This window comes from Nestor notabilis, unplaced genomic scaffold (assembly GCF_000696875.1).
Source record: "Nestor notabilis isolate BGI_N333 unplaced genomic scaffold, ASM69687v1 scaffold19724, whole genome shotgun sequence".
NCBI lineage: Eukaryota > Metazoa > Chordata > Aves > Psittaciformes > Psittacidae > Nestor > Nestor notabilis.
The window spans coordinates 15,692-28,463 of record NW_009925426.1 but is presented as its reverse complement, the minus strand read 5'-3'; positions in this window follow the sequence as shown (position 1 = coordinate 28,463).

Here is a 12,772-nt window from a genome sequence, read left to right as displayed (position 1 = left end):
CCCCCCCCCAAGCTAAAATGTTACCCAGCTCTTTACAACACAGCTCAGGAAAGGGCTTTAAGTGATTTTTAATAATCAGCAAAGTTCTATGGTAGAATTTGCGTATTTACTCTGTTTGACAAATACCGAATATATCACTCCACTGTACTTCCTGACAGGTCATATTTCATTTCCATTCCATCCTGAAGTATGATCGTACTAATGTGCTGATGTATTTTATATTAAAAAATGTTGTCTATGAAAAACAAAATATTCTAAATAGCAATTTGCAGGAAATGTGACCTATTACACATTTTGGGAGGGATGGTAGACTGAAGCCCTTCGTTTTAAACCCTGAACCCTATCTGCACCTATTTACAAAATTTAGGTTGACAGAGTTATCTGTTTGTTTATTTTTAATCAGAGGATTCCACAATTTAAATATGACTAAGCTCCTTCTAAAAAATCCTGTTTTAATACACTCATACATACACCATGGGAAAATTACTGCAGAGCTGCCAACCTAAACAACATATTCAATTAGCTAGGTTTTATTTTTACAGGGTATTTTAACACAGAGGCATATATAGTTGAAACACAACTTTTAACTATAGGTGTTGTGCTAGCATGCTTGTCTCTGTTTAGATGTCATTAATCTCTATGAATACAACTACAAACACAATTTACTAATTTATTTCTATAATTACATTTATAATTAGAATACAATAGATGTGGAAGTATTTACATAAAGAATAGAGTTCAGAACAGTGAAAATGCAAACAGTTTGGGGATTCATTTTTCCTTTTTTAGTTTCATATTTAATTGAACTTATGATTTATCCTGACGATGTTTCTTTGGTTTTGCCATTAAAACAAAGCAAAACAAAACAAAGTAAAAAAAAAAAGTGCCCAAACATTTCTGGTCTTCCAGTAATGCATTAAAATGTGTCTCAGCTCCTCTGTACACAGTGAAATGCTTGCTGAATGCAAAGTGAGGGAGGGCGAATTTCTCCAGGTTCTGTATGTCTGATCTCTCAAAACCTTCAAAATCTATCCTTGATCTCAGCAAACACAGCGGAGCACAATGTTATTTATGCATTCATTTATCTTTTCATCAAGGGCGGCTTATGTGGTCTTTACTGACTTTGGTTTCTCATCATCATCGCAGATCAGCATCTGCATTGTGTGCACTTGTAACGGGGATAATGGATCTCACTTACAATACCTACAAACTCAGCTGAGAGCCGTGCAAAGCAAATGGCCATAAATGCACCCATCCTGGCCCAAGTCCTGATGAATAAAAATGAAGATCTTGTCAAATAATAAAGTGACAGGTTAATTTACAGCATGGAATAGTGTGAACGGGTAAGGCACTGCTTTTCCAATCTGTATGAACGGTGCCACCTATCTGCAGATTAGCAGAAAGCCTCAGACACACTAATTCAGAAATCGGGATAAACACATGTGATGTTGCTTAGTTTTGTAAATATCAGAGGAATGGAATTGATGATAAAGGAAAATGTGAGATTAGACACACACAGTTGCTTTCGAACCTAAAAAAACAAGATTTCCAACAAAGGACTGCTGTATCAAACAGTAATAAAGAGCCTCAAGCAGTTGTCTGTGCTCATGCCAGTTTTCATGCTTTAATTTTGCTGCCCTGTGGTTCTTAGCTTTGACATTGAGATCTGCACGGCCACCAGAGATAATTATTTCAACCTTCAGGCCATCAGGCGCTCATTTTTGATCATGGATATGTAAGAGATTTTTTTTTTGCTTCCCAGGCTTGCCAAGTGGATGTCAATAGAAGGGTAAAATAAGCAAAAATGGTAAGCATTTTAACAGAAATTAAGATTCTGGGCTGTATGCTATCTTTTCTACTAGTTTTTCAGGTCTTACTATTGTTAAACACTATTCAGACCATACTGAAAATACTGACATAAATATTTGAACTGACTCAAATTTTCCAATGTCGCATTATTACAAATAGAAACTAAAAAATTATCTTTGACTTTGTAACACTGCTGTCAGTAGTGCTGCTCCAATAAACCTCTAATCCCTGGCACAATTTGCACACCATGAAACCATGTTTGATACCACTTTCGTGATATACCACTTTTTATGGTATATCACAGAAATTACAGTAATTTTTCTCATCCACACCTACCACACGTTAAGTTAAAATAGATGATTTGTGTTGTTAACTACTTTGTGGTAAAGTAATTTTCAAGGAATAGTTATTTCTGGAGTTGCATTACTAAAACCAAACCTGCACTGCAAGCCATATAAATTATCAATTACAACTCAAATCTGCCAAATCAGAATGTGGGAATTGGTATATGTCAGATGTTAAACACATCCCTAAAGTATGAAGCTGGCATGCTATTTAAATAAGACACAAAATGTTTGCTACTGATGTTATCTTTGTCTAACATTTTAATACATGACATTTCTTTTAGATCAATGTATTTTCCAGTTACAGATTAACAGATCTGTGTATTTCTAAAATCATGGTATCAGATACTAATAAATCATCTCATTTTACGTACGGTACTTAATTACACCGTTTATCATTTGAGTAACTTACGTGCTGCTACACTCATTTTACAGATGAACAAAGCAAAAATTGTGTGCTTAAGTGATCAACCATAACAAAACAGTAGACTGATCTAAAATACTTTGTTATGCTCCTTTGTTCCTCTCTTACAAAATATTTAAAGAAAAAAAACTAAACTAACAAAACCCCAAAACATAACAAACCACCCAACCAAGCAATTTTAAGTTAAACCTATCTAACCTTTCTCTGAAACATGGATTTACAGCTAGGAATGTCCAATGTCCTTCTGAGTTCTACAGTGCCTTAAAGTAACACTAAGTGCATGCATATTGTAAACGACAGTATTTTGCAGTGTAGGAAACTGATAAATTAAAGCGGTTGTACAACAAAAAGCCACTGGAGTTCTTCCTCCCAAAAAGCCAGTGGGTATTTTTGCCTAAAGTATATTGGACTTGGTCTTGTAATTACATCTACACAGAGAGGCCACAGGTGCAAGGGACATTGAACAGAATGCTGTCCTCCACTTTTGAAGATGCAATTTTGCATGAAAATACTGGATTGTATGAGTTTTTTTCCTTTTTTTTTTTTTTTTTTTAAATAATAAACCAAGCAAAATATAACAATCGCACAAAAGAGAAACATGAAACACTCTCGTTGGACACAGTCCAAAAGTGCAACTAAAATTCACTGTGTTAATTGTATGTACATTAACAGAAAGGTTTGGAAAACAAAATACATTTAGAACATTTGTACATACCATTTTCTAAATTCAACTACTTTACAGCAGATTTTATCATATTATTTCAAGAAATACATTTGAGAAATGAGCTAGCTTTTGGAGATACCATGTTCAATGTTTTTTGCAACAGCTCCAGTGTGCACTCATTTTCCTTTATTAAACAGCAGCAGTCAAAGTTAAAGCCATCCCAAGACAAAGTAAACTTCCACACCTTAGGTTTCGCAAAACACTAATTTAATAAAAACACAAACTTCTCACATCCGAACACCAGCCGCTTCACAACCCTGAAAGCCTGTTATGCCTTTTGCACTCCTTGGAGTTTTACTGTTTTAGAGGTACTTCAGAAAACTGATCTCTGAGATTCAGAAATGCCACTGGCTTTCACAAGACAGGGAAGAGTCATTGAGAAACCGGTATTTTGAAGAGTCTGGAGTAAATAGTGAACCTCAAGATGGTTCACTCCAGGTTGGGAATGGATGTTTATACATATTGCCTACCAAACTCACAAAGCATCTGTAGGGCCATCTAGTAATGGAAGAAGTAATAAAGGCTGAGATTCCCAAATACCTTCACTGCATTAAGGAAAACATGAAGCCGTAGCTCGTGCACTGTAATAAAGTAATAAATTAAAAGAAAAATCACTTCATGCCGTTTTGTGTACTTTCTACTACCAGTAGCACTGAAGAGGAAGTCTTTGTGTTAGCGACTGTGACTAACACAAGGTAGCTGGATACCAGAGATTTTCAGAGGATGAGGCTAACCATTTTGCGTACTGACATAACCCTGTCTGTCCCAACAGCTTCCCCAGATCTGCTTTTCTTTGCTGCTCTCTTCTGCATCTCAGCCCAGCATGGCACACCTCGCCACCACCACTGCCTGTTCCTTCCCAAGCGGGCACTATCCTGAGCAGCATAGATAGCACTGAAGACAGTTTCATGTCCTCAGAGCTGGCTCCTGGGGATGATGAGCAGTCAGTGTGGAAAATTCTTCACAGACCTTTGCAAGCAGAGTGTTTCAGTAGAGCTGTGAGTACGATGGGAACAGAGAAACTTTTGAATGTTCTGCCCACCACAAGACAGCTGGCACACAATTATCATTCCTCCTATTCTACAGATGGAAAAAACTGAAGCTCAGAGAATTGCCTAAATTCTTACAAGAATTGTGTGACAGAGGTCTGAAAGCAATCCAGATCTCCCAACCCTACTTCTTAAGTAACTATTTGGAGACTATGAACAACAAGACAAGTAGGGAGGTCTAATTGGATTTTGCTGTCAATAACTCCAAGGGCCACCCGCCAATAGGTAGACTGGAAAAAGTGTTCATGGTACAAAAAGTACTGTGAAAGAATAAGACTTGTATAATCTATTCTACGATTTCTCTTTTTCCCCCCCTACAGAAATTCTGAAGCTCAGTATGGAAAGAAAAGAAAGAAAAGGGGTAACTCTGATCACACTGTGCCACTTGGGAAGGACAAGAAGAAAACTCACAAGACTTAATACAGTCACGTCTGACTTAAAACTTTTTGATATTGAGATATTCAGTCAAGCAGCATAGGAAAAATGAGATAAGAGAACACACGGGTGAGAGTGCTATGGAAATGTACATGTTAGTATGCAGTATGAAAGAGCACCCTCTGTTGTTTTTGGTTAACAGAAGCAAGTCTCCCGATACCTCAAAATATTTCAGTTCCAGGAAAGACTGAGATAAATCATCATGATCAACATGCAGATATCTGCAAGCACTTCCCAGGGAGTTCAGACACTGCAGTTTGTTTGGGAAGGAGGGTTATGCATGCTGAGAGTTACTGGATTATGGGAGGAAGAATATGCTGTGCCCTAGCGAAGTTTAGTTGCCTAGACTGGAAGCTTTTTTTACAATGGAAGATTAATTCGTCTATGCAAAATTAGCACAAAAAAAAATAATCTTATGAAGATCCAAAACTGATATGCCGGCTGATTTTTATTTCTGATTTTTATACGGCAGTAAGAGTTTTAGTTAAAGACACACGTCATCATTAAATACAGGAGATGTCAATACCAATTAAATCAAAGTACAAAATGTCTGATGACAGATTAGACATTTTAATCAGTTAAAAAGAACTGAGATGTGGCTGCATTCTAATGGAAGATGTTAAATATATCAATGACAACAGCGGAACTCTTAAGAACATGCAATTTCTGCAACTGGGCATGTGTTTTCCTTATTTAGAGCTAAAAATTGCAAGTTTTCATTAATTTATTTCCTGCAACCAGAAATTACTGATTATCTTAAGGATCTAGAAATTATAGAGATAGATGATGATCCATATGATTCAATTTTAATGATATACCAATGATGATGTAACAGAACGAAAATAAGTAGTGCTGTAATAGTGAATAAAGTTGGATGCATCAAGTGCCTTCATCAGGTTATGCTCAAAGTAGAGTTTGAATATGATCAGATTTTAAAGATGTACTTTCCCATTAGGAAACCCACAGTACCTTCGTGCGTTTCAAAATTACACCATTAGTTAAGAGACCAAATCAAGAACCTTAGAAACAGCCAATAAAGTTTAGACAGATTATAAGAAATATTACATTGCAAAAGAGTAAATAATGGTTTGTAAAAAAGTATGCATTTTGTTTGCGAATAGTTCTCCCTGAACAAACATGCTATTGAGAGTTTCCGGGAAAACTAGTCTCAATTTGATTGAGTATTGACCTAGTGAAAAATACTCATTGATATATTTTACACAATTTCCATGAGAAATTGTGAAATTTTGTAAATACAGAAAAGCACATTGCATATGTATTCAGAACTAAGCAGCGTAACAGTCAACACTTTCATGATTAAGCATTGCTTTACATAATGTATGGGGAATGAGAGAAAAGTAAAATTTCAAAGAAAAAAGGTTCCTCCTTGCAGATTTCAAAGATGCTGAAGCAAAGAGTTCCTCTAATGCATCTCCTGTCTGTAGGATTTTTTCAGTGGAGGTGGAATGAATATCTCAATTACAGGATCATTTAGCAGTACTACCTTGAAAGAAGCTGCTTTCATTGTCAGCCACAAGACCTGACAGTGTACAATCTCTTTTTTTCCTGCTTGCATGGATTTCTGAATATTGAGGACCAATCTTGAAAGGGACACCCAAGAGTTACTGTGATAGAATGGGTTTTTATTTTAGTGGTTTACTTTTTCCAGCCAAACATCTCTGGAAAATTCTGTCCCCAAATAGCATTAAACATGTATTTTGTACAGTAAATAAATAAATAATAAATAAATAAAAAAATCAGAAAATAGCTGAACATGTGAATTGTAGTATCAACCTTAACAAGGCACCCATGGGGCAAGATATTATAACTATCAGTTACAACAGTCTGCATTGCAAGTTCCTGTAAAAATTCCAAGCAGAGGGAAACACAACGTGGTTTTTGTACTACTATTCATAAAACAAATTTTAAATGATTCTGTGTGTGCCAGAAAAGGGTCCATCTAAGAACTGTAACTACTGATTAGTGCTTAAACAGGAACTCACATTTCTACCTTTTTATCCTTCATGTTATAACGAACATCCAAAGTTATTAAAACTGCAAGAGACTGGAGAAAAACATTCTGTCCTTGTCCTTGTCCGTCACCCTCTTCTGCCCACCCCATGTTTCTAATGTGTTTTCTCTGTGGTTTTTCACACCGTGCTATGTATAATTGGTTTGACTCCCTTTGTAAATATTAAATATCCAAGTTCCAATGTAACAGGCATGCAGGCAAATGCATAACTTTATACATAAAACTATACGCTAAGAAATCATACAGCATCCAAATGTATGATCAGATTCCCTCTATAGCTTCATTGATATTTGGAGAAAAACACATTCATTAGAAAACATCACTACAAGGCCACTAAAACTGGCGAGCACAGTGTGATGTGTTTTCAGTAAGTATCTAAACCACTTTTTGCTAATTGACTGTAGTCCAAGCTGGCAGTCTCCTTTAAATAAAACAAGAGTGAAAATTACATCAGACACTTAAGTCTGCAGCTTCATTAACTCATAGCTACCTAAGTTACCTGTTCCCTTCCCCAAATCACACCCAAGAAACACAGCACTGCACATCCATGCAGTTAAATTAGCTTCAGAATCAGCTATTGCATCTTTCAAAATGCCCTAAAGGAATATTGTTCTAGCTGGAAAAAAAATGCCTGCATCCTGCATGTTCTCAATCCCTCTGCCGAAATCATCTTTTTATTTTTTTTTTAACCATTAGCAACACAAATTAAAAAGTTATGAAACATTAATTCCTTTTAATTATTTGTCTGGGGTTTTTTTGTCTGTTGTTTCGATACCTTGTTCCTCTCTCATCCCTCCTGCAGCACAGAGTTAAAATCACCTATTTTACCCAGGCAGAATTGCAAGGAGCAATTCTGTATATAAAGTCTTCGTATACTCTGTTACTACTGCTAGTTTAGGTACTGGCTTGAAAATAGGTGTAAACATGACATAGTTCTTTTCTGCCTTTAGCAAACAATTATTCCAGTGGTGGCTCAGCCTCAGAGGCTGCAAGTACACTAAGCTGAACAGGGATGCCAGCTCAATCTCTGGCATATTGCTGTATTCCCTGCCTCATTTTCAACCTATGCTCTCCAAACAAGGCAGGCCTTTGCAGCAAGATCCTAGGCCATTCCCAGTGGGCAGCATAGAGAATGCAGCATCCCTTTGTGCCAGAGAAGAGCAGAGAGAGCAAAAAGTTTAACTGCATGCCTAAGAATTGTAGCATGTCATCTGCCCTCACGGTCAGAGAACGGCCTCTGGCTTTATTTCAGAGTAGAGACACAGACTGCTTCATAAAACGGAGACCAGTCCTGCCCCATCTATGCAGTTGTACAAAGGAAGATTTGGACCTGTGACATATCTCAGGTGAGATTCCTCCCTCCACCCCTGTAGCCATATGCATTCTTGCCTGCAAGCACAGGAAACAACATCCCCAGAGCGTGAGCAGCAGGGAATGGCTTTAACCTGACCAAGGGGAGACTGAGATGAGCTCTTGGGCAGAAGTTCTTCCCTGTGAGGGTGCTGAGGCGCTGGCACAGGTTGCCCAGAGAAGCTGCGGCTGCCCCATCCCTGGCAGTGCTCAAGGCCAGGTTGGATGGGGCTTGGAGCAACCTGGTCTAGTGGAAGGTGTCCCTGCCCATGACTGGGGGTTGGAACTGGATGAACTTTAAGGTCCCTTTCATCCCAAACCATTATATGATTCAATGAACACAGAGTGTAGCAGTCTGTGGCACACTCATGCCAGTGTTTGACAGATGACAAAGGCTTACCCTGAAGTTTTACTTCTGGTAGTCAGAATAAACCGCAGCTGTCTGATGAGCTGACTAGTCCTACCCTCACTGTTTTCTCAAGCATACAGGAGACTGAAATGTCCTGTTACTCCTTAGGCAAAGGTTCACAGTTTTAAGTTGGTGTATTTTTAAAATCTAGTTTCAATTTTTGTAACAGTCAAATGCAAGCTCATGGCAACACTGACAAGATTATAACATCAGGCCATGTGGAAAAGATGGGTAGTTTTCCCTGAGAAGTGAGAGCAGGCAGAAAACTTGGAGAAATATTTAAATACTGTGCTCCCCCTCTGAGAGCTGTCAATATTTGCTGCTTAAAATTTAAACACTTTTCTTGCATCCCTTCAGGAAAGCTTCTGCATTTTCTGCTGTGTGAAACATCCATGCATCTATGTCATCAATGAAGACTTTCAATACTTTCAATAATACATTTATTATGTGGTGCTACTCTACTGGCTTGCAATAAAAAAGTAAATTGAAAAGGAAAAATGAGAAGGGGGAGAAGATATTAAATCAGCATATGTTTTTCTTAGGTGCATGTATAAGTTTAATACAATATTCATTTACACTTCAATTTTAACTGTATCAAGAAATAAAAATTTTGTTAAGAAATAACTAATACAGTAGTAATTACACTGTACCAATGTACCAATGTACCAATCTTTTGTGCATTTCTGAAAGACACTGCAATTGCAGTTCTTCTGAATATAAACTTTAGCTTAACATGAACAGTAACTTTACTGGATTTGCTACACAGTTGTTTTAATAATTCCCTGCTTGGCAACCTTATAGTATATTTCATACCAGAAAGAATAGTAAAGGATCTTTATTTTTTCAGTTTTGTTCACTGATTTTTTTTTTGCTGGTAAATCTTTTTTTTTCTTTCTTTTTTTTTTTTTTTTTTAGGAGAATGTTCTTTCAAACCCTGTTCTCACATTTACAGATATCTATATGTATTTTAGTACAGCCATGCCTGCTTCTTGCCGGGTGCAATTCAGTGAAGTCAATAAAGCCACAAAACCACGGACAATGTCAAGGCTTCACCACCCTCCCAGGGAAGAGCTTCTTCCTAAGATTTCATCTGAATCTCCCCTCTGTCAGTTCCCCCTTGTCCTGTTAATGTCCCAGACAGATTTTCACAAACTGATGAGAACCACCAGATTAACAGAAAATGACAGAGGTGATGCTCAACCTCACTAACAAGATCCTGAATGTTGTTTGCCCCCAGATGCCCAGTACTCTGCAGTAAAGAAGAAAGGAGACAGATAGGAAAGTAAAAATCACCCAAGCTGGATGATGTGGAAAGCAGGAGAAGAAAGTGGGAGGGCATAAAGTAACCATAAAGGACGAAGGCAAGGAATAACAGACAGCAAACACCTGGGGAATTAAAAAAGGAGAGAAATAAACATGAGAAACAGTGCAGAACATGGTCTCAAAGATATGTGAATAAAAAAAAATATGGATTTCTGGCCTTTATATACTGATTCATAGCTGATTTCTGTTGTATTTTTTAAAGGAAACACCCAGCGCAGGACAGTCTGGATTTAATTCTCTTTAAAACTATGAAGAAAACAATTCCTAAGATTTTAAAAGGATTTTTGAACACACTACACCACTCAAAAACAGACCCACCATACCAAAATCAGCATTTTCAAACACAGCCCCCGCCCTGAATTAACAGACTTTGATAAAATACCAGCTTTACCTGTATGCTGTAGGTCAAAGCCTCTAAAAACCAAGGTAGCATTTTACTACACAATAAAAGAATAGCCTGAATTTGTGTATTGAAAATTGCAAATGTAGCTGTGATATATAATTTGGCACTGAGTACAGTCAGCAGGTCAACAGTAAAAGCAGTAATAGTTATTTATGCACATTGCCACTGCAGCAGAATGCTGACAGGTCATTGCATGTCTGTTCTCAACTTCACAAAAGACAATGGTCAGCTAAATGCAGCACCTTGAGGCTTTAATTTAAAAATAAATTAACTAAACTTACAGTTTAAAAAGAAATCTTACCCTGCTGCCATGCGATCAACTGGGTAAACCCAAATAATTTGTTCTTTTCTGTTACTCCATTAAATTGCAATCATGTTGTCAGTGTTTCAGCACTTAAGACAATCCCTCCAAGTTACAGAACTGACAAATAAAGTTGGAGCTAAATTTTAAGGTAAAAAAATGAATCAACTCCTGTCTGAATTAATTTTACAAGCCAACATATATCACAAAAATAAAGCACGCAAATAGAGGCTTTTGCTAATGGTACTTAAACAGCTCCATACCTTGTTTTAAAAGATTTGCATTTTTCCTTTACGCTATTCTGAGCTGAGCTAGGCAGCAGAGACGTATAATAAAGATTAGTCATGAAAATGTGGATTACCACATGCTTTGAATTTCTGATTAATCATATATAAAAATATCAAAGAATACTTCACATGCAAGAAAAATTACAATCTGAGAAAAGCAACACCAAGGATAAGTGACATGAAAAGATGCCAGAAAAGTCCTTTTAACATAGGTATAATTCATTTTGAAGATCTTTAACTGCTGGCAAGTATTTTCTGGGAGATAATCCTTTATGAAGGACAGACTCTACTTGCTTGGGAACTGATGTTCTGAATGGGGACTGAGCTTTGAGGAGATGAGATTAGAAAAGCTCCATTCCCAACTAGCTCAGGTGTCCCACCACCACTGAGGCATCCAACCATTCACAACTTTGTGGTGAACCATTTTTAACACTGCCCTGCGTCTTCAATTTGGGGGGGAAGTACATGGGACACTAGAATCATAAATAAAACATGAGATAGATCTATGAAAAATAACAAACGAATAAATCAATACTAAAAATGCAGGACAAATAACTCATCTGAATTTCATCTTATAAAACCATACCGCTAAAAATAAATTTGGAGGCGAAGTCCTGTTTTAATGTCGTTACAAATTGAAAGAGGATAATGATTATGTTAACAGAATCAGAGATGGAAAATCCGTAGCTGGTCACAGACGTAAATACTGAAGAGAACAGAAATAATACAAAAGAATCAACAGGGCTTTCAGATTCAGATCTCTATGCAGAAAAATACAAAAAAATTAGACTAGTAAAACAGGGAAAATACAGTTCAAAGATCATACATGTAAGAGAGAAACAAATTTAAAAGCAGTAAGTGACCTTGAGATTGTATCAGTTGCTAAACTTTTATCAAGTTTGCAGAATAATACAGTAGGTTTGCAGAATAACAAGGGTAGAACTGAGGAAAAAAAAAGCTTGGGAAATCACAGGTAATAAAACTCTTTCATATTCAGTTCTGTACTCTTCCCTATCACTTTCAGTATCAAGATACTGAAATAAGAGATAATTAAAAGAGAAACACACTAAACTAATTAAATGCTGAATCACCAATAAACTGTTAGCTTAGTCAAGAGGTAGTCACGCAGGACCATTTGAAATGTCTAAGTACATGGTAAGAAAGAAAAATTGGAACGACAGGGAAACGTACCTTGCAATAGTAAAAAAAAAAAAAAGAAGGAAAAATGTATGCTGCCTATCAGGTGCTGCCTATCAGGAAAATCTTCCTGACAGTGAAACTAGAATAATTTCTCAACAAACTAGAAGAAACACTGGGTGGCATAATGAAGGGAACAATGCTGAACTAGCAGGAGGGCACACCAAAAGATCTAAAAAGTATTTTCTCCATCTAATTCTAACGGTCTATTAAAGGAGACAATCAATAGTCAGGGAGGTAAGGTATTTTGATAAGCTCCATGGTTTTCGTTCTTTCAGAGGAAAGACCATGGTTGAACTTGGGAGAAGAAAAAAAGAGGAAACGCCAAGCTGTGTGCTTTCTTACAGTTACTGTTTCCCATTGTGGATGTTACCATTATCTTTACATATGAAGAGAGATTGAAATAATCTAGAGAGGTCCCCCACACTACAACACTGAGATAAAGAAGAAGTTGAAAGAAACGCCACATGGTCTGGCATCAAATTAAATGGGGAAGAACAGAGTCATGTTTCCTGGGGAAAAGAGACTGAATATTATGAGGTTAGTCACACGATTAGTGGGGCCAATCATGTCACTTAGAAGAAAAATAAGTGTGATATATAACTAAATTTTTCACATCGTTTCAGTTTGGCAGCAAGGCATACCGCTGCACCGAAGTTAAAGAGCAAAGTACAATTCTACCAGG